Source organism: Electrophorus electricus, chromosome 26 (assembly GCF_013358815.1).
Source record: "Electrophorus electricus isolate fEleEle1 chromosome 26, fEleEle1.pri, whole genome shotgun sequence".
Taxonomy (NCBI): domain Eukaryota; kingdom Metazoa; phylum Chordata; class Actinopteri; order Gymnotiformes; family Gymnotidae; genus Electrophorus; species Electrophorus electricus.
This window is the reverse complement of record NC_049560.1, coordinates 9,242,847-9,262,308: the sequence shown is the minus strand read 5'-3', so window position 1 is coordinate 9,262,308 and position 19,462 is coordinate 9,242,847. Positions and strand designations below refer to the sequence as shown.

Below are 19,462 nucleotides of genomic sequence, written 5' to 3'. Positions count from 1 at the left end.
GCAGCAGTTAAGCAAGGTTGCTATGACAACCAAGACTTTTTTAAGAATTACTGTTCCAGCAAGTTCCCCTTTTAGCAGGACTACATGAGTATTCAGTAAATATCATATCACTGCACTGCTGAACTTCTCCAGTTCACATCACCGCACTGCTGAGGTTCTCCACACCACATATGTGTGCACGTGTGTATAGCATACAAAGTATCTTAATAGAATCCAATAAATGAACGCTGGTGTAGTGTAAACATAATTGTCTGGTGAAAATGTTCAGTCTGACAATGAGAAATGCAAAGTCCAACGAAATGTTACACAATGACAACATAAATTTATACAACAGGGCAGCACTGATAAAATATTCAGATTTATTAATTTAAGCATCAGGACAGCATTGATAAAATATTCCGATTTATTAATTTATACAACAGGACAGCATTAATAAAATATTCCGATTTATTCATTTAAGCCGCTAGCTTTGCTGCTTTTTCATATCCTACCATACATCACGAGGAAGTGAGAAGGCATTAAGGAAATGACTGTCCCTGTCGTAAACAGTGCCCTGTCAGTCCTGAGACGCTCTGTGTTTGCACTACGGTGGGTTCCCTCGACAGACTAATGCTACACTTCTTCTCTTGTCTTCTCTTGTAACTATGACAGGAATCTGGGTCAGCGAGGAGCAGACTGTGTCTTTAAGACTCTCTGCCCGCAGTTTTAAAATATAGATGATGCATGACTGCTGTGAGCTCCCGAGGCTGCCAAGACTTCTGTGAGCTGTGGGGGAAGAAGCAGGAACAGCATTCCACAGTTTATTCCAGCCGTGTCAAAATGTCCCCGCTTGAGTGTGAAATAAAGAGTGTTTAGCATTTAGGTCACTTTCTTTTGTGTGTGTGTGTGGGGGGGGGGATATGTATTACATTGATCTGCATTATGTAGTAATCTGTTACATTCTGGATGATATGCAGGATTAATGAAGTTGCGTATTAAGAGCTTCTACAAACACGACAAAATGCAACAAACCTACTTTTGTCGTTAAGGAATGAAGGACACCTCTGTTTCATCTCTCTCCCAGACAGAATTAATGTCCTCCACACACTGCAAGATGGATTTTCCGAGACAAATTTTTTTAAAACCCTTCTCGTGGACGCTAGGGACTAGGAGGGGCAAAACTGGATACATCAGTGAGAGTTTCACCCCCAGCTGTCTGTGACCGGCGCTGTGAATACCCAGGTCCCAGTCACTGCTCCAGAGAGCGCACTGTGCATTAGTCTCCGAGCCCATGTCCTTCTGCTGCCGCTGACCTGGAATGAACTTTACTGCCCACCTTCTGTTTCATGTCTCTGCACTTTGGGTAGCTCTGAGCATGTGCACGCTGAGCCGAATCGACTCCCCAATAGCGTGTGTGGCTAGGTTGCCAAAAATAACAAAATCAAGTTAATCAAAGAATGTGTGTGTGGGGGGGTGGGGAATGTGTGTGTGGGAGGAGAGGAGGAGCGAAATGTGTGTGTGGAGGGGGGGCAGGGGGGACTGTATGGGGTGGAGGGGACTGTGTGTGTGTGTGGTGGGGGACTGTGTGTGTGTGGGGGGGGGACTGTGTGTGTGTGTGGGGGGAGGGGACTGTGTGTGTGGGGGGGACTGTGTGTGTGTGGGGGGGCTGTGTGTGGGGGGGAGGGGACTGTGTGTGGGGGGAGGGGACTGTGTGTGTGTGTGGGGGGGACTGTGTGTGGGGGGTACTGTGTGTGTGGGGGGGGAGGGGACTGTGTGTGTGGGGGGGAGGGGACTGTGTGTGTGTGTGGGGGGGGGACTGTGTGTGTGTGGGGGGGACTGTGTGTGTGGGGGGGACTGTGTGTGTGTGGGGGGAGGGGACTGTGTGTGTGTGTGGGGGGGAGGGGACTGTGTGTGGGGGGGGAGGGGACTGTGTGTATGGGGGGAGGGGACTGTGTGGGGGGGGGGACTGTGTGTGTGTGTGTGTGTGTGTGTGTCTGTGTGTGTGTCTGTGTGTGTTAGGGAAGTGCGTGTGTGTGTGTTTGTGTGTGTGGGGGGGGCGGAGTGTGTGTGTGTGTGTGTGTGTGTGTGTGTGTGTGTGTGTGTGTGTGTGTGTGTGTGTGTGCGTGTGTGTGAGTGTTTGGGGGGGAGGGATTTACTGGCCGGATCGTTTGCCTCTACTGGTAACCATAGTCACTGGGCTCAGGAATATCTGTGCTGAGGTCTCTCATAGCTGGCTCAGCAGGTTAATAATAAACAACAACAGCTTCATCTTCCCATAGTAAACATGGCCTTTGTCCAATGAACCTGTGAAGCTACTTATGTCAGTAGGTTGTTTGTAGTCAAGATTTATGCTTGTTTTATGTAACTAGGTTAATTGTGGTCAAGTCTGATTCTATCAATGTTTCATGGTTTTTCCCCAGAATAGAATAATTGAGGAAAAATAGTTTCAATACTTGGATTCAGACTTGATCCATGGTCGGTAGCTAAGATAGCGGCGTGTGCGCTGGTACTTTTTAAAGCAGCTGTTCACATCTCCGTGTTGGAGTCAGTGAGTGATTACATAACATCAGAGAGGGTTGTGTTCAGACATTATTAGAAACCTTGTTACTTCAAATAAGGACAAACAGTTCATGTTAGAAAACGCAGGAGTTCAAGACTTTGCCTGATACACAGACATGGAAGCACAGGCAAACATGATAAAGGACCGATGTATAAAAACCTATTCTGTTATACGCACTGGGTAATGGTCTTACGCAAGTTGACGTTTAACGCATCGAGGAACTATAGACTTTCTCAAAAATGACTGTTGTCATCACTTTTTAAAGGAACGCCTTGCACTGACTGTGGAAATCCACTCACACAGTGTAATATTACAAAACCAGCAGAGTGGAAAGACGAGTGTCGGGTTCTGAAGGTGGGCGATGGCTGTGTTGGTTTGGGCTGTTAGACGTGCCGTAGGACAGGGGACTGAATCTGTGAGCTTCGCTCCTGGTCTCGCGGAGGCAGCGAGGTCATTCCCAAAACCGAGCCAAGTTATGACTACAGAGTTTCCACTGCGAGTCGAAGAAAATCCAAATAAAAACCTGTTGCATTGTTTCACCGCTCAGAACACGCAGGGTGAGGCATAAATTTCATCAACCCATCAAATCATTTTTCTGTGTTACCCAACCGAGAGCAATATATTGCCAAAATTCAACAGAAACTTTCTCCATTAAAAAGCTGAAGGAACATATCACATCTACCATGCCTGTCAAGCAATATTCTATCATTAATAAACAAGTAGGTTTGTAAAAAGTGCTCAAAGAAAACCTCAGTGACCAAGCAGTGCTAAAAAGGAAGCTATTGATTATTCGGCACCAAAAGCTATTTAAGTCACATAAAGTTGCCTCTGTCACTTTTAAGTGTTAGGTCCTTGACCAGTTGTAGGGTGTTGCTTTGAAATCCTGCTCAGAAAAAGTGTGGAAGCTGTTAATTCAGTGCACACAAGGTCGTATTGGTAATGTGCCTTTGCGTGCTCAAGTTCGAGTTCAGAAGCCTGTGAGCGTGTACTATTCCAGGCGATGCTTCTTCTTGTACGTCACCACATTTTTGTTCTTTGGTTTGGTTCATCTGAGCTGCTTCTGCTCTCCTCCACCCTCCTCAGGGCTCTCACACATGAGAGCACTTGCTAAAATTCCATCTTTGTGTCATTTCCTCCCCTAGCAAGGTTTAAAAATGCATCAGCCACAGTGTGAGAAGAAGCTGACAGGAGCTTTGGGGAAGGAAACATCTGTGAGTTCAGACAGTGTCCATCTCTCATAGCGGAGTGTCATTAATGTTAATATGTTATCCATAAACTCCAGTCTCCAGTGGTGTGAAAATACTGGGAGACCTGCTAGAAGTGTGTGTATGTGTGTGTGTGTGTGTGTGTGTGTGGTGAGATTTTTGTGGTCACAGTCATAGTGAACAGGTTGGCCTCTTCCTCTTCACATTTTTTGAGGGGCTTGGCTCTGACACACACACACACACACACACACACACACACACACACACGCCTGAAACCATGGTTATGGTTGTCTTTTCCTCACCTATGAAACATTGCCTTTAGCTCATCATTCCTGTCAATGCACTTAACGCTTGGGGAGCTCAGGCCGGCCGAGAAGCGGCTGGGATCATTCCAGAACGATCGGAAGAGGACAGAGCAGAAGAAACGCTGAGATACGAACACACACAGGAAACACATACACGTATACACACACACACACACCCTCTCCCCACAGGGTCTCTGCTACCTGCGTATCAACAGCAGAAATCCAGGCCCAGGTAAAATTCCCAACGTCACCGATGGACTGGTACGCGCGGACCGGCTCAACTCCCACAGCCAGGCCTCTACTGTCAGAGTGCCACTGCCGTGTTGACGATGCACTGCTTATTATCCAGTCGGCAGTGGTGCATTGGCCATACGCAGACCAGTCTGCATAGCAGCAGATGGAGTGTGGACGCTCTGCGATGCACTTTGCACAGTTTAAGAGAGATTAAGATTAAGACGGGTTTATTTTGAGATAGGAGCGATCGTTCATGCGCAATTCCAAAAACACCCGTGCCCTGTGTCCTGACTGCACACTGCTCTTGTGCACGCGCGGCCGAACCTCACGGAACGCAGCCTTTGCGGAACTGCTCGTCCGCGCTCACCGGAGACGCCGCCGCACGGTGCTCGCAAATTCCGTGGCGGCGATGGTGGCGGGTAGAACTCGGAGGGGAGCTCAAATGACCATGCTAGTAGGAGGAGGAGGAGGAGGAGGAGGAGGAGAAGGAGGAGGGAGGCGAAGACCCCTGGCCGCACGCGGCCCCCCCTCTCCGACGCCCAGCCATACGGGCGTCGCGCACGCTTCAGTCCAAACCCTCGCGGCTTACTTCCGCGTCACTATGGGCACCATGAACGCTTTGTCGTCATCTCCGTTACACTTCTCGTCATGCCGTTTCGCCCTCGTATTTCCTGCGAAGCACGTGGCGCAAAAGCCGCGCCGCCATCGCCTAGCTGCGAGTTTCAACACTCACTGGTGGGAAGACGTGCACCATGTGCCATCAGGAAGACAGCGCGTTAAATACCGAGAATATTCGATAGGCGCGACGCTGCAGTTTCAGTTGAATCGTGCACCGGTGAAGTTTGCACAGGAAGGTGGCGCTTCACTACCGTCACTCAATGACACCGCAAGCGACGGCCTGGGAAAGCGCACGCTACGTGATGCGACGCTCCGCGTTTCGCTGCTGTGGAAACGAGCTCCAGTGGAAAGCAGACAGCTCTCCAAACATCAAAACAGACCCGAGGAGAAACCCCAGGAAGCCCTACCCCCTCCACCACAGCCCTCGGTGCCGTAACAGCTAGTCTGACGTCAGTGATTTCGCCGTGTGTAGCCTGCAGCTTTGGCTAATGTCAGGCTCTGGAGACAAATAAGGCAGTCCCATATTCTCCTGACTGACATGTTATGTAAACAGTGGACATGTTAGTCTGGGGGAGAAGACTCTAATACGAAAGCCAGAGCTCTGGAGTGTGAGCTGGAAATTCTGACGTTCCAAGTCAGTGCTGCTTGACTGAGCCCGTTCCGGTGGATGTGTTTTTTTTTTTTTTTTTCCATTGCTGTGCCCGACATTTGAGTTCTTGGCTGCGGAAGCCAAGGGGGGACACTCAGACCCCGGGACCTGACGCTAGCGGAGCCCCCCGTATGGGTCTTTGCAGCAGATCTGCAGTGGTTCCATCTTTTAAACGAGGCTCAGCCCCCCCAATCGCGCCCTCGTTAACCGTTAAGCTTCCATTGGGCAGGGCAGAAATCACAATGTGGACGCTAAACGCTTGTGCATTTTGTTCAGTGCAGTCACAGATGTCTGGCAGAGGAAAAATAGCTCCACTAAATCTGATATCAGCCTGCCACTGCAAAAGCAGTTTAATCTGCATTGAATCATTTAGCATTTCCTCATTATGTAAACCAGAATGGAACTTATTTTACACTCCAGATGATCGGCGTGTGACTATCCAAAGTTTGTTTTTTTTCCCTTGTGCTTTATTGCAATGTTTTTACAGTCCTTTATTTCCAGTGCTTTATTTCCAGTGCTTTATTTACACTGTTTTTCCAGTGCTTTATTTACACTGTTTTTTTTCCAGTGCTGTTTTTCCAGTGCTTTATTTACAATGTTTTTACAGTCCTTTATTTCCAGTGCTTTATTTAATTTTTTTTTACAGTACTATATTTCCAGTGCTTTGTTTCCAGTCTCTGATATGTGCTCCTCAGGCTCTAGGGCATGATCTTTGACCTGGAGAAATCTTATCGCATGGATGTCATGTGATTCCTCTCACTCATCACTGCAACTGGCATCAGGCTAAAACAGAGCTGCAGCGCTCCGTATTTTCCATGTCAGTTTGGGAATGTGAAATCTGTCAGAATGGACTAGCAGGAAAACGGCAGCGGGGATTCTGGGATTCCGGGAGTCTCCGGCCTGGCGCAGGGGCAGAAGAGGTTCAGAGGGCACTGATGAGTTCACATCTTACCGGAAGCTTCCATCATGTGGCAAGAAGGACATTCCCAGTACTCCTCTAATGGCCCCGCCCATAAACGAAGGTGCGTGTGCTGTCACGAGGGCACAGCAGGCCCGTTAAACGTGACGACACGTGAGAAGTCAATGACAGGAGAGCACGCGTACGGTCCGCTGTCATGAGAAGGCATTGCTGTGGTCAGAGCTCTGGTCACCGAGCCCCAGACAGCCAGCGCCATGTGCTTTTTGTTCTTTCTGATGCCGTGATGCCAATTTTTGAGTTGCGTCACAATTAATGGAGGTGTTTCCTGGTGACACAGCTACCGTGGGTGGGGTTGTGGGGGTGAGTACACATCAATAAACATCTCTTAATGGGCAAAAGGATTAAGCGGAACACGGAATCGATAAGCTGTGCGAGCGTATGCCTTATTTTATCATAAAGGTTTAAAACTGGCAAAGCGCCTAAACGTGGAGTTTTAAAGGAACTACAGTGGCTGGATAAACATGAATATGGCATTTCTGATGTGTTGTTGTTCTTATTGTTCTTCTTCCATTAAAAACCAGCCATATTAAGCTCAAATCACAGAGGAGGAGCTGCTGTCTCCTACATTGCCGTTCCTCTCCTCTCACTGTCTGTAATGTGATAATTGAAGCCAAGGCTGTTTTCCCAATTGTGCAGTTTTTGAACATCAGCTCTGTGTGTGTGTGTGTGTGTGTTTACTATTGTATTTCTGGGAAATGTCAAGGACTCTGTGACTCTGTGGAAAGTCTACATCAGGCTTCCTCAGTGCAATTCTAGTGCCCCTTGAAGAGCAAACCCCGCCCCGGCATGCTGTAATCAGTCCAGGACCTCCTGAATCCAGGACCTCCTCCTTCACATAATGAAAAACTGCCCTGCCTGGAGCATGTAACCACAACATGGTCCCTGGAGGTCCCTCTCTCGCTCACCATAGAAGGAGCAGACCGGTGTAGAGTTTCTAAACGCAGTAATGAGGAGCCATTAGACACAGATGGGGATGTGTCCAGACCTCTCCCCGTGGGACAATCACAGCACGCCAAGACCCACCAAGGTAAAGGCAAGGCATAAACCAGTACAGCCACTGTCTGTGTTCAGCTCACCAAACCTCTAATACGCATGTTTTTACTTCCTTACTGAACTTGTAATACTGTCACGTGAGGATCGCATATACATGTGGATTTACATTGTGTAAACGGTTTATGTTATGTACATGTTCAACTTTTGCACTCTGGATTTGAGTGTCTGGTTTAAATTCACATTATCCACTGAAATGTTCTTTATGCACACTAAATGCTCAGCACTTAAGTGAAAGTGTCGAACCAAGTGGTGGGTACATTTTAGGGAAGCAGGGATGCTCAGATGAGTTTAGCCACAGCAATCAACCTGGCAGATTACAAAAGGGGACCAAAAAAAAAAACCCCCACCCTGAATGATGGAGAAAAACCTCTGAACGCAGAAATGTGTGACTACCATAAAGAGATGAGCAAAGGAACCTTACAAGATGTTTACTACAAAACACACACCTCTCATAAGTCTCGGGAACAGACAGGCGAGATTTCAGTGGGATAAAGAAGGAATAAAAAAGTTTTTTATTTCCGGGACAAAGTTTTAGGAATAGATGAGATAAGAACCTAAATGCACAGCGGAGCAACGGACAGGCGAAAGCGTGCAGAATAAAGGAGGACCCGCCCCCCATGCAAAGCACACACCCTCATCTGTGCACGCCAGCGGCGTGGCCCTGTACGGCTGCTGGTGGGACTGACTCGCTGCTCGGTGCCGGAGTCGTGACTGGCTGTGGTGGAGGTGGCACGCTCTTCTCTGCTCGGACCGAACCAAACACGCCACCACTGCATACGCGCTTTCGAACACCTGACCTGAACCCGTTTGTGCCTTTCAGATGTGGAGCAGCAGGCAAGGAGACCCCGAAACAAGTAAGTACTGACAACGACCTGACCGAGCATCGGTAGGATGTGCAACCAAGCAACACCAAGATGTTGATTTAGATGGTCTTCTGAGTGAGTGAGAGTATACATAGCATATGTAACATAATAGTCTGTGTATATAATTTGATGATATGGTTCATCAGTGAAAATGTAACTCCTCTAAAATGACATCCCCCTGTAGTATCCACAGGAACCTCCTAACCACCTCATAATACTCATTGTTCCATTTCAAATCCGGTGTGTATGACTCCAGAGCAACAGCTACAAAAATGGTCACTTTCCAGTTGCTTGTAGAGTGAATTATCCAGTGTGGTATAGAATTCTGCACAGTAAAGTGACAATCACACCGTGATCTTCTGATCACCAGCCTTACAGAGGGAAACAGTCACCCAGCTAAAGGTAGCAACAGCAGCAGGTGATAACATTTCCAGCTCTTCAGGGCCAGACAGAAATCTCTTTGATGCTTGTCAATGCATTCTGCACGAACGTTCTGCATTTGGTTTGGATATCTATGTTTCTTCGTACGTGGGTGTCCATTTACCTGATCACAAAGAACCCAGAAACAGGCTCACGATGTGTTCGTTATTTGAATGCTACAGTTTTACAGTGAGATAAATCTTTTAATAAAGATTTATGAGGAAGGCTTGTCTCCAGATTTTATGGGAGGGATACGTTAGCTGTCCGTCAAACCAGTCAACCTATTCAACTGAGGCACGGGGCACGGTGTGTCATGCTCACATGGAAATCAGTCAACCAATCAGGTCAGGAGTTTTTAAAACAACCTGTTCCATACAATGGGTCATGTTATAGCCCCTTCAGGACCAAGGAAACCCTGCTAAACTTGGTTAAGCAAAGCAAGGCCAGCAGATTCGCTTTCCAGTTCCTTAACTCCTCTAGGCCAGTGTTTGAAAATTTTAAACTTGAGTAGGCAACTCATCACAGGAGTGGCAATTCTGTAACTGCACTCATCTCCTAATGGCACTGTGCTGCGTAGGCAAAACAGTTATGCAGCACATCACGTGGGCCTGGAAAAAAATGACTGCAATCCATTAGGTCCAGTAATTAATCCCCAGATCTGTCTGTCCTCCTCTACCACCATCCATCTCTGTCAGTGGACTTTTATAGTCCATCGGTTTTTGTTGTCCTGTACCGCTACAGCCAAAGGGAAGGACTCAAGGGCAAACCCCGAGACGTCATAATGGGCCCTTGAAAAAACACCTAAAAACCATAAACAAACAAAAACAATGAATACATGGGCAATGGGCAACGCAGGCTACAGTTACAGTAATTATTATTATTATTATTATTATAGTCATTTATCTTGGCAATATTGATATTCTCCCATTTTCTGTAGCTCATATGTGAGGAAGACTGAGAAGGAAGAGAGACATTCCTGACAGACTTTTTTTGTCTCACTGCATTGCATCACCGACGGACTGTTCGTTACACTGCATTGCTTTCCTGATGGGCTGTTCGTCTCACTGGGCAGGAACCCTGCAGTGAGCTCTCCAGAAATAAATGGCAATCCATTTTTTTCTTAAATTGCATATATGGTGTTTTGGCAGAAAAACTTCTGTATCAGTATTAAACACAGCAGTTCTGCATTTTGCAAGAGCCAGACAGCAGTTCGCGTGTTACTTGAAGGGTCCCTCAGTAATTGGACAGGGTAGTCTCCCTCATTCCATCACATATTTCTGCATTTCTTTGTTAGCGGCGAGTAAATTACCTACAAACAAAAAGAGACGGATCAAGCCGGCCTTTTTAAGTCTCACGCCAGGCCGGAGGAAATTTAGCACGTGTTATATTTGGTTCCACCCCAAAACCCAATGCTTTTGTCAGGCAGATACTTCCAGAAAGATGTTGAAGTAGCAAAGGGAGCTTTGATTTTTGAGAAGGGTAAATCTAATGCTGCTAGAGTCTGTTATTAGCATAAATCAAAGTGATTGCCCTCCTTCTGCGAACATGTCCCGAAAGGGGATTCACACACACTGGGCTCTACCACTTCCAGCAATCACACACTACAAACTAGCCATGAATAATCAGAGGGTAAAATAACTATGTTTTTAACGTAATATTCTCCGTGCAATTCAGAGAGCGTCAGCTTCCCTGAGTTTGCATGCGAGAGCTTTGCGGCATGTCCTGATGTCCTGATGTCCTGAGAATAAAGCCGTAACCATCAAGCATTCATCACCCCAGGACTACATGTAAACAAGAATCTCACTAGACTCTCCACTCCTCCATCCTTCCTGTCAACCATGAAACAGGAGACAGGGAAAAAAGAAACAGGAGAGAAACCCTCGCGTGCGACGGCGTGAGAGCGTGCCCACGGCGTCGCGCTGCATCGGCGTGTAATTAGGTGGAGATACCATGACCCCGGGGCGGAAATAGAAGACCAGAGCCATCGTGGGTTTGACCTCCCCTCTCCCACTCAACTCAGCAGGGAGACGTCCCGCCCGCCTAATCTTCCTCCGCCAGGGAGCGAGTTCAGCACCTCTGCCAGGGTTTCCCACCCAGCGGCCGATTCCTGAGCTGTGGGTTTCGGCTCAGCTGGCCTGCATGGCGTTGGCATATGTTCGTCTACAGGCAGCAAAAGGAGCATTTTGTTGTTAGAGGGCCTAAGCGTATTTCCTGTCAAAATACACAAGATATATTTTACATAAATAGCGCTCAGCCTTCTGTAACAAAATGCTGAAAGTTCAATTCATCTGGCTGCCTCGTATTTAATTTGGTCAAACTTATAATTGATCAATTTTAAATAAATAGTCTGTCTATTCTGCACAGGTTTAGCAAATGTGCGGTCATACTGAAAATTCAGATTGAAGAGAGCAGCAATATCTGATACAGCTCTGAATCCAATCCGGTCAGGCTCTCGTGAGGCCCAGCGACTGCACTTGTTACTGGGCAGAAGTTCAGCTGGTGCAGTGGACCGAACACGAACCTTGCCAAGTCATTCATCCCACTTCCTGGAACCGGGGAGTGTTTTTAGAACAATAGCGTTGCCCAGATAATAAACGGGAGGTCCTCTGCTAACCTACACCGAGTGTGTGCTGTTTATGAAAATGTTCCCAGTCATCTCAACGTTGTTTACAACAGAATGCTCTGCTTGGAATGTTAGTGATGAAATCATAACTTGTCTTCTCATTCCTAATTCCTCTCACTGTCCACACCTTTTCACTTAACTGCAATACAACCGGTGGATCTGACGGTCTCGGTGTCGGGTGCTGCTACCCCTCGCTCCAAGAAGGCAAATTAGGAGGTGACGTCATTACCTTGAACAGAAATAATACACAGCCATTGTCGTAAGATCAGAAAAATATGGCGTTCATTATTTCCCATTAACCCCGCTTTGCTTCCTGGCTAATTGAACGCAGACTGTGAAATGGAACGTGCGGCGGGCTAAGATAGACTCCCCCCCTATATCTCACAACACAAAGACGTGAGTGTTTCCCTCTGCTGAGGTCTCTTCAGTCACAAAACTCCAGCATTAGGGAAAAACTAGTCGCCTGTACCAGGACACACTACAAGACCTTCTGCTTCTGACGGCGAATGCTGTGGGATCGTGACGTCCACTCCACCAGGCCAAAGAAGGATACCAGCCATACGGCAGTTTGGCATAACAACAGGAAACGCAGAGAACAGTAGTGAAATCTGACTGTAGTCCAGATATATGTGTAACCTGTAGTCCAGATATATGTTTAACCTGTAGTCCAGATATATGTGTAACCTGTAGTCCAGATATATGTGTAATCTGTAGTCCAGATATATGTGTAACCTGTAGTCCAGATATATGTGTAATCTGTAGTCCAGATATATGTGTAATCTGTGCCTGCTGCCTGTTCTCCAACCCCGGCCGTACCATTTGAGGAAATGGTTGGGGGGGCGAGATGCATCTAGGGCATGTAGCTGCATGCACGCTCATACCCCACCAAGTCCGTCATGTCAAGATGAAGCAGTGGCATGCTAGCAGATTCCTTCCCTTTTGTTTCTGCCTGTATGATACATGAAACCCGGGGTGTATTTTTACCCTGCCCTGCGTCTGGACTGTGAAGCAGGGCAGAATTCTCCATCTATTATTCATGCAGTGGCAGAGGACAGAACAAAACCCATGTCGCACTACGAGTAATTGCATGAGAGGAATATCGAGATATAAAGCATACAGGAGGCAGCTGACTGGCTGATTGGCTCTGTTCAGTCAACAGGATACTCTGGCTAGCTGTCTTTCTTTTTTTTTAAACCCAGATGCTTGATTTTTTTTTTTTTGGGCTATAGATTTTGCCCGTTTGCCAAAAAGCTTGAGAGAACACACTGACATTTGAAAGGCTGTCAGCACATATTTGATGTCCACACATTACAGCTCAGCAAGAAGCTCTGATCTGTCTCTGCGCTCTGATCTTGTGCACATTGAGAACGGACGGCCCGGTTTTCCAGGTTTTTTTGGGTAAAGCGGACCAGTCTGGCAGGCTTTCTGCTTCAGATCAGCACGAGGGGAGACAGGCGGGGCAAACTGCAATGACATGTCGGGCGGTTTTCCTGTTCACCTGTCCTGAGTGCTTCTGAAGACTTGGACACGGAGAAAAATGGAAAAGGAGCATGCAGGCGTGAGCAAGCATAACACTGAATATTGTCCCCCAGGGGCGGAGCACATGGAGACAGAGTCGTGTTTATCCGGATGACTCCGGACTGAAGCCCTTTCAAAGAATTTAGCTGCCGGTTTTACAGTGCACACAAAAAACAATGGGAATCTTATGGGAATACTGCTATAATGCATGCTTACAGTACATTAAAGTGCACAACAGAAAGTCCGAGATTGGCAGACTGGCAGATTCGATAAACAATTTTACAGTATTGTGCCTCTGTAGACGGACACTGTTCTCCATCCACCTAAAATGGCAGACTATAGATAAAATTCATGTTTGTTTGTTTATTCGTTTTACGGTCTAGACACACCATGTTTAGGCTACACACTGATATAGTGCATGCCTTTTTCATTACTGAGCTATGCAGTTATCACGTAACATTGATTGCACAGCCGTAGGCCCGACTTTCGTTCCCCTATCGCGAACACCAGTCTTTCCTTCACAAAGTTGCCGCGTTAGATTTAGAATGAAAGCACTCTTATCGTTTTTTTGAGGGGCCTCAGGAGAGCCCCCCCCCCCCGCTCACGCTTGGCTCGTGCTAAACTAGGTCAGCTAAGAACCGCCATCTGCAGAGACTCTAGCCATGAACTGAGCCACAGCTCGTCGGTCTGCTGTCAGAACCGGGGCGAAGTGGACTTCTGTGTAGCTGTGTGGTCTAAGGACAGCCATGTTGCTGGTACTTCAGTTTCCGTGGAAGTACAGACATCCTTCACCCCAACATTCAGGATGTCCTCGACATTTCAGGTCTAGCAGTGCTCTCTCCCCATCAGTAGATTTAAAATCATTCCAAATTTAAAACAGGGAGTGTTTATCAGGGATCATTTTTCTAGCCTTGAAAGCTGAGTGAACAAACAGAGTAATTTAGATCATTCAGCTGTGAAATTAATTAATTAATTGATTGATTATGAACATTGTAATCTGGAGAGCTAATTTTAACACTAGCAGCCTGAGGTTAGTGCGGAGACAAATCTTGTTTGTGCTGGTGGCTATTCTTGCTTAATGAAAAGTGCATAGTAAGGAAATCTTAGCTGGAATTTGTTAAATCTTGTGTTTAAATCATATAAAGTTTTACTTTTTTTTACATCACTGAATATCCATCGATATACAACCTTTTTATTTAAAATAAAACTCTTCAAACTAGATAAACATGATGAGGTTTTAATAAACACACGAGAGTGTGTGGGCGCTGGAGGTTTTCCCTTCTGGAGGCCCGCTGTGCTGAAGGGAGTTTTCAGTTCCTGTTTGTTTTAAGGCTTTTTGACTTCAGTCTTATCATTAGCTAGTGAAATGCACAGAGTTGCCTTGTCCAGCCAAGAACACACCACTAAACACAGTACTAAACAGCACCTAACGCTCCACTGAATACACTACTGAACACGCCACTGAATGCCACACTGAACACACTACTGAACATTGTATTGAACACTCCACTGAATACACTACTGAACACGCCACTGAATGCTACACTGAACACACTACTGAACATTGTATTGAACACTCCACTGAACACACTACTGAACATTGTATTGAACACTCCACTGAATACACTACTGAACACGCCACTGAATGCTACACTGAACACACTACTGAACATTGTATTGGACACTCCACTGAACACACTACTGAACATTGTATTGAACACTCCACTGAACACACTACTGAACATTGTATTGAACACTCCACTGAACACACTACTGAACATTGTATTGAACACTCCACTGAACACACTACTGAACATTGTATTGAACACGCCACTGAACACACTACTGAACATTGTATTGAACACTCCACTGAACACACTACTGAACATTGTATTGAACACTCCACTGAACACACTACTGAACATTGTATTGAACACTCCACTGAACACACTACTGAACATTGTATTGAACACTCCACTGAACACACTACTGAACATCCCTATAGCCGTTTTGGCTGGCCGCCTTTGGCTCAGCAGATTTTACCATCACTAGCTATTGTTAGCTTGGTAATCTGGACTGGTGACTTTATTTTGTTAACATCTTTAACAAAAATGGCATTTAGCTGAATCTGTGCTCAGGTTTGCTCTGTAGCCAAAGCACTGTTAAAGTTACCTCTGTGTTTATTCTCCTCTATTTTGTATCACGACACTGAATCTAATGTGTTAAGGCACTATCAGAAGGCACTCTGCTAATTTGACCAATATTATGATGGGACAAAACAAAAAACTGCATCTACTGACTCAGAAAGCTGAAATTTAGCATGCGAGTGCCATCAGTCTGAGGTGAACACCATTTTCAGCTAAGGTTGCCATAGGATGTTCTCCTGCAAAAATTCGAATGTGTTCTTAACATTGGCCCCACCATCACTGGTAGCACTGCGAGCATTTCAGTTAAGTTCAGTCATCCACAGTTGTTTCACGGCTCTCTAACAAGCCACGTCAGAAGCCTGTTGTAAAACATGGTTTCATATTACATTCACATGCAGTCTAATCTGACCATTATTCTGATTTGATGAGCTTTCCTAGGGGGCAGTGTGGTTTTCGGTATGGGGCGTCTTAAATGCGGCCACTGTCTGGTGCATCTCTGTTGTGTGTGATCAGCTTGTCCTGCTGTTAGTTAAAGCATCAACCAATGAGCGTCGGCGTCCGATTAGTTGAGTCGGAGTGGTTACGCTGCTTCCGTACACTTTCGTATTTCCCCCTGCCCTTTCTCTCTGCCCAATCAGATCATGAGTGAAAACGCGTGAGCAGTCGCGTTGGCACAAACACATGCCCCCGTCACAGGTGGTGTGCTTCCGAACATGAGTAATTCTGATTCTCTCCCAGGATTCCCCCTTCCTGGTACTGGTACAGTTTAAACCTCGTGTCATCTGTTCAAAAGAGTTTGTCCCAGAACTGTTTTTATCAAACACACTCAAACTGTTTTTCTCTTCATGATTGAACGTATCTGTTGCTCATCTATTGCATATTGGTTTTTTTCTGGTCGACCAGGTTATTTCCTATTGCCAAGGGCAACTGTGTGTTCATGCTTCTCCAACTCCATCTCCACTTATGTGCTCAGTGTGTTTGCGGTTTCCACCTCCACCTGTGTGCTTGTGCTTCTGCACCTCCACCTGTGTGTTGTGTGTTTGCGTTTTTCGCCTCCACCCGTGTGCTCGTGCTGCTCCGCCTCCACCCGTGTGTTCGGGACCCAGCTGATGTTTGTTTTATATTTATGTGTGGGTTGTCCTGTCCTTTTTTAGTCCTATGCTGGACTTTTTCCACTGGCATTAAAACCACTGCAGAGACCAGAACAGCCAACTCCAGCTGCCAAAGTCTCACAGATCCACGCTGTTCCTTTTATTATACCTCACATGAACAGTGAAGTGACATCCAATTATTTTTGGTGGATGATGAATAAAACGGGTGAACCACACATAAGGAAGGTATGAAGAGGGTCATCATTCCTACATGGCTAATCTGATACGGACATACACACCCTGAAATAAAAGCTTCTCTTTCATTTCAGAATCGCTGTTTGATTTCAGATGCAAGTGCTGGTGATTCAAAACCTCCAAAAAATGTCTAACTGTCCCAATAATTACAGACTGCCTTGTGGACTTGAGTCTGTATTGTTTAACTAGCAAAATGAACTTGAATAAGTGCACTGTGTAAAATGTTAGTGAAGAAAGTCAGGCTGTAATGGTTTGCAAGCCTGTGGGCTCTCACACTCTCTCGCTCTCTCTCACTTTCTCTGACCAGAGACAGTCCTTCCTCATTATACTAGTCTGCCTCGGCAGGCTGCCGGCAGTGTGCTACTCCCTTTCAATCTTCCACCTCCTTCTCCATGCTGATGGCCAAGTATGGAAAGTGACCCTCTGCCCCCTTCTGGGTTGATGGGATCAGGGGAAATAAGAGGTACCCCCCACCCCACCCCAACCCCCACCCCCAGCCTCCTCCATATTTCAAACACCAACTGGGTCAGCAGCGATGTTTCCTTTGTGCAGTTTGTGCAGTGTCACTTCTGTGGAAAGGGCTTTATGCATGTCCAAGCAGATGCTGACTTTCGGTGCACTCGTTGCCTAAGCCGGAGCTCGGAGCTTCGATCTCTAAATCTCTTCCCTGACTTGCTTCCTTGAACGTATGGCATACAGCCCTGACATGCAAAACCCGGTTTCCCCTCTCAATTGGCAGTCGGCACTTCCACGTATACTCCTCAGCACTTTTTGTGTATTTCTTTGGTTGAATGGAACTGGATGTTGAATTTAAGTTGGCCCAGTTCCTTCTGGGTATGTTGACTTATTGCTTGTAGCATTGCTTTGCCTGTTACTCTGTAAAAAACATGGCCATATGTTTTGTGGCTTTTAGTATATTCACGCTGAATAAGGATTTTTGGAAATAATCATTTCTTGTTGTGCGTTATTTAGGACAGAAGACAAAATGCAGTTTTATTTAAAAATGAAACCAGTAGATTAGCGCAAATATGCAAATTGTTTATGTAAAGAGTGGTGTTAGTACATGCTTGCTGATGGAAATAAACTGGAAAGACGAGTCTGGTGTTGCCAACCAACTGGTAATTTTAGTTCAGCATTATAATCATGTTTATTTGTCGTATGCCCAGGCCAGCAGAGGTATTAACAATATTTAACTCAGTGAAGCAAATTTGGCTATATTCTTGAAATCAAGATATATATATATATATACACACACACATACTTTTTTTTTTATTTTTTTTTTACATTTTTGCAGTATTGGTGCACCTCTTTCTATTCCACACTTCAGAAGGACAGCGGATCCAGGAGACCCCATCACCTGGATAGTAGATCCAGGAGACCCTATCGCTCAGACAGTGGATCCAGGAGACCCCATCACCTGGATAGTAGATCCAGGTGACCCTATCACCGGACAGCAGATCCAGGAGACCCCATCACCTGGATAGTAGATCCAGGTGACCCTATCCCCCGGACAGCGGATCCAGGAGACCCCATCACCTGGATAGTAGATCCAGGTGACCCTATTGCCCCGGACAGCGGATCCAGGAGACCCCATCACCTGGATAGTAGATCCAGGTGACCCTATCGTCCCGGACAGCGGATCCAGGAGACCCCATCACCTGGATAGTAGATCCAGGTGACCCTATCGTCCCAGACAGCGGATCCAGGAGACCCCATCACCTGGACAGTAGATCCAGGTGGCCCTATTGCCTGGACAGTGGATCCAGGCAAATCTATCACTTGGACAGTGGATCCAGGCCACCCTATCACCTGGAAATTAAGGATAGAGCTTTACCAATCTGTGATACTGTATTTACCAGCGAATGCAGATTCATTGTTTCCTTTTGGTCAGCCAAATTCTCCTTTTCTGCTCTTGCGTACTTCACAGTCCTCTCACAAGCAGCAGCACACGACTCTTTTTCCCTCACTATAAGCCGGCGCTGTTGTTTAGCATGACACCTCCACACACCTCTTTGCAGTGGACTCTGCAGTGGGCTTTGAAGAGCGATTAGCGTTGAGATCAGAACGCTTGGGAAAGGCTGTACCATCACAGCAGTCCAGGCCTCAGCAAAAAAAAAAACCTCTCTTTTGCTTTTCTCTCACTTGCAAAGGAGCAAAAGGATTAAATATTCCCCTAAACAGGTGTTCCAGCGTCTGCTCTGGGGCCTCTTGATATATTAGACTCTCCAACTAAGGTATGGCTGAGAGGATAAAATTCCTGGGCCTACTGCCGGACTAAGAAAACAATCCCGAAAACTGGAATGTGGAGCCCCACTGCGCCTAATTGATTGGAATTCTGTTGACCATGTGTGTCTACCTTGGTCCAGGAGAAATAAGGCATGTTAAATTCCGTTTCTGTGCGATGGCGGCACTGGGCTTTGTAGAGAGCCCAGCACAAAGCGGAGTGTGTAGGCAGGGGAAGCGGAGCCTTTATGACCACAGCACTGTCCAGCTGTGTGGTTGGCGAACCTGAACATACAGGATTAGGAGAGGTTGAACAAAACAGTGCTACTACACGCATTCCACATAAAATATTAGTTCACCTCACCCCCCTGATATAGTTTAAGACTTTTATTTTCTATACATTTCATTTTAAAATCAACAAGTTAAGTTTTCTGAGACATCTAATATATTATCAAAGTTCTCTAACTGATGGGACTGGGTAAAACATCCTCAAGCAGTGGCATACACTGGATGGGGCTAAAGCCCACCAACTGTAAGAGCTGGGCAGGGTGATTATTATTATTATTATTATTATTATTGTTTATCATTATCTTTAGTTTATCCTTCACATATGGCTTGGTGTTTCAATTCCTTTGAATATTTGGCTCATTTTGGAGTATTTGACTGGCTTCAGTAATTCATCGTGCTTGGATTTAACTTGGATCTAAATGAAAATCGATGGATTGTTGAATGTTCTGATG

At 46.2% G+C, this 19,462-nt stretch overlaps 2 long non-coding RNA genes across 2 annotated transcripts; one reads left to right on the top strand and one right to left on the bottom strand.

Annotated features, from left to right (window-relative positions):
• Nucleotides 1-345: 345 nt before the first annotated feature.
• LOC113569034 lies at nucleotides 346-1,347 on the bottom strand. Its single transcript, XR_003409685.2, has 2 exons — nucleotides 1,016-1,347; nucleotides 346-765 (listed from the first exon to the last, which is right to left on the bottom strand). It is a non-coding gene; the product is annotated as an uncharacterized LOC113569034 (long non-coding RNA).
• Nucleotides 1,348-7,393: 6,046 nt separating this feature from the next.
• On the top strand, nucleotides 7,394-9,954 carry LOC113568085. The gene is made up of 3 exons (XR_003409539.2): nucleotides 7,394-7,556; nucleotides 8,403-8,436; nucleotides 9,803-9,954. It is a non-coding gene; the product is annotated as an uncharacterized LOC113568085 (long non-coding RNA).
• Nucleotides 9,955-19,462: the final 9,508 nt, after the last annotated feature.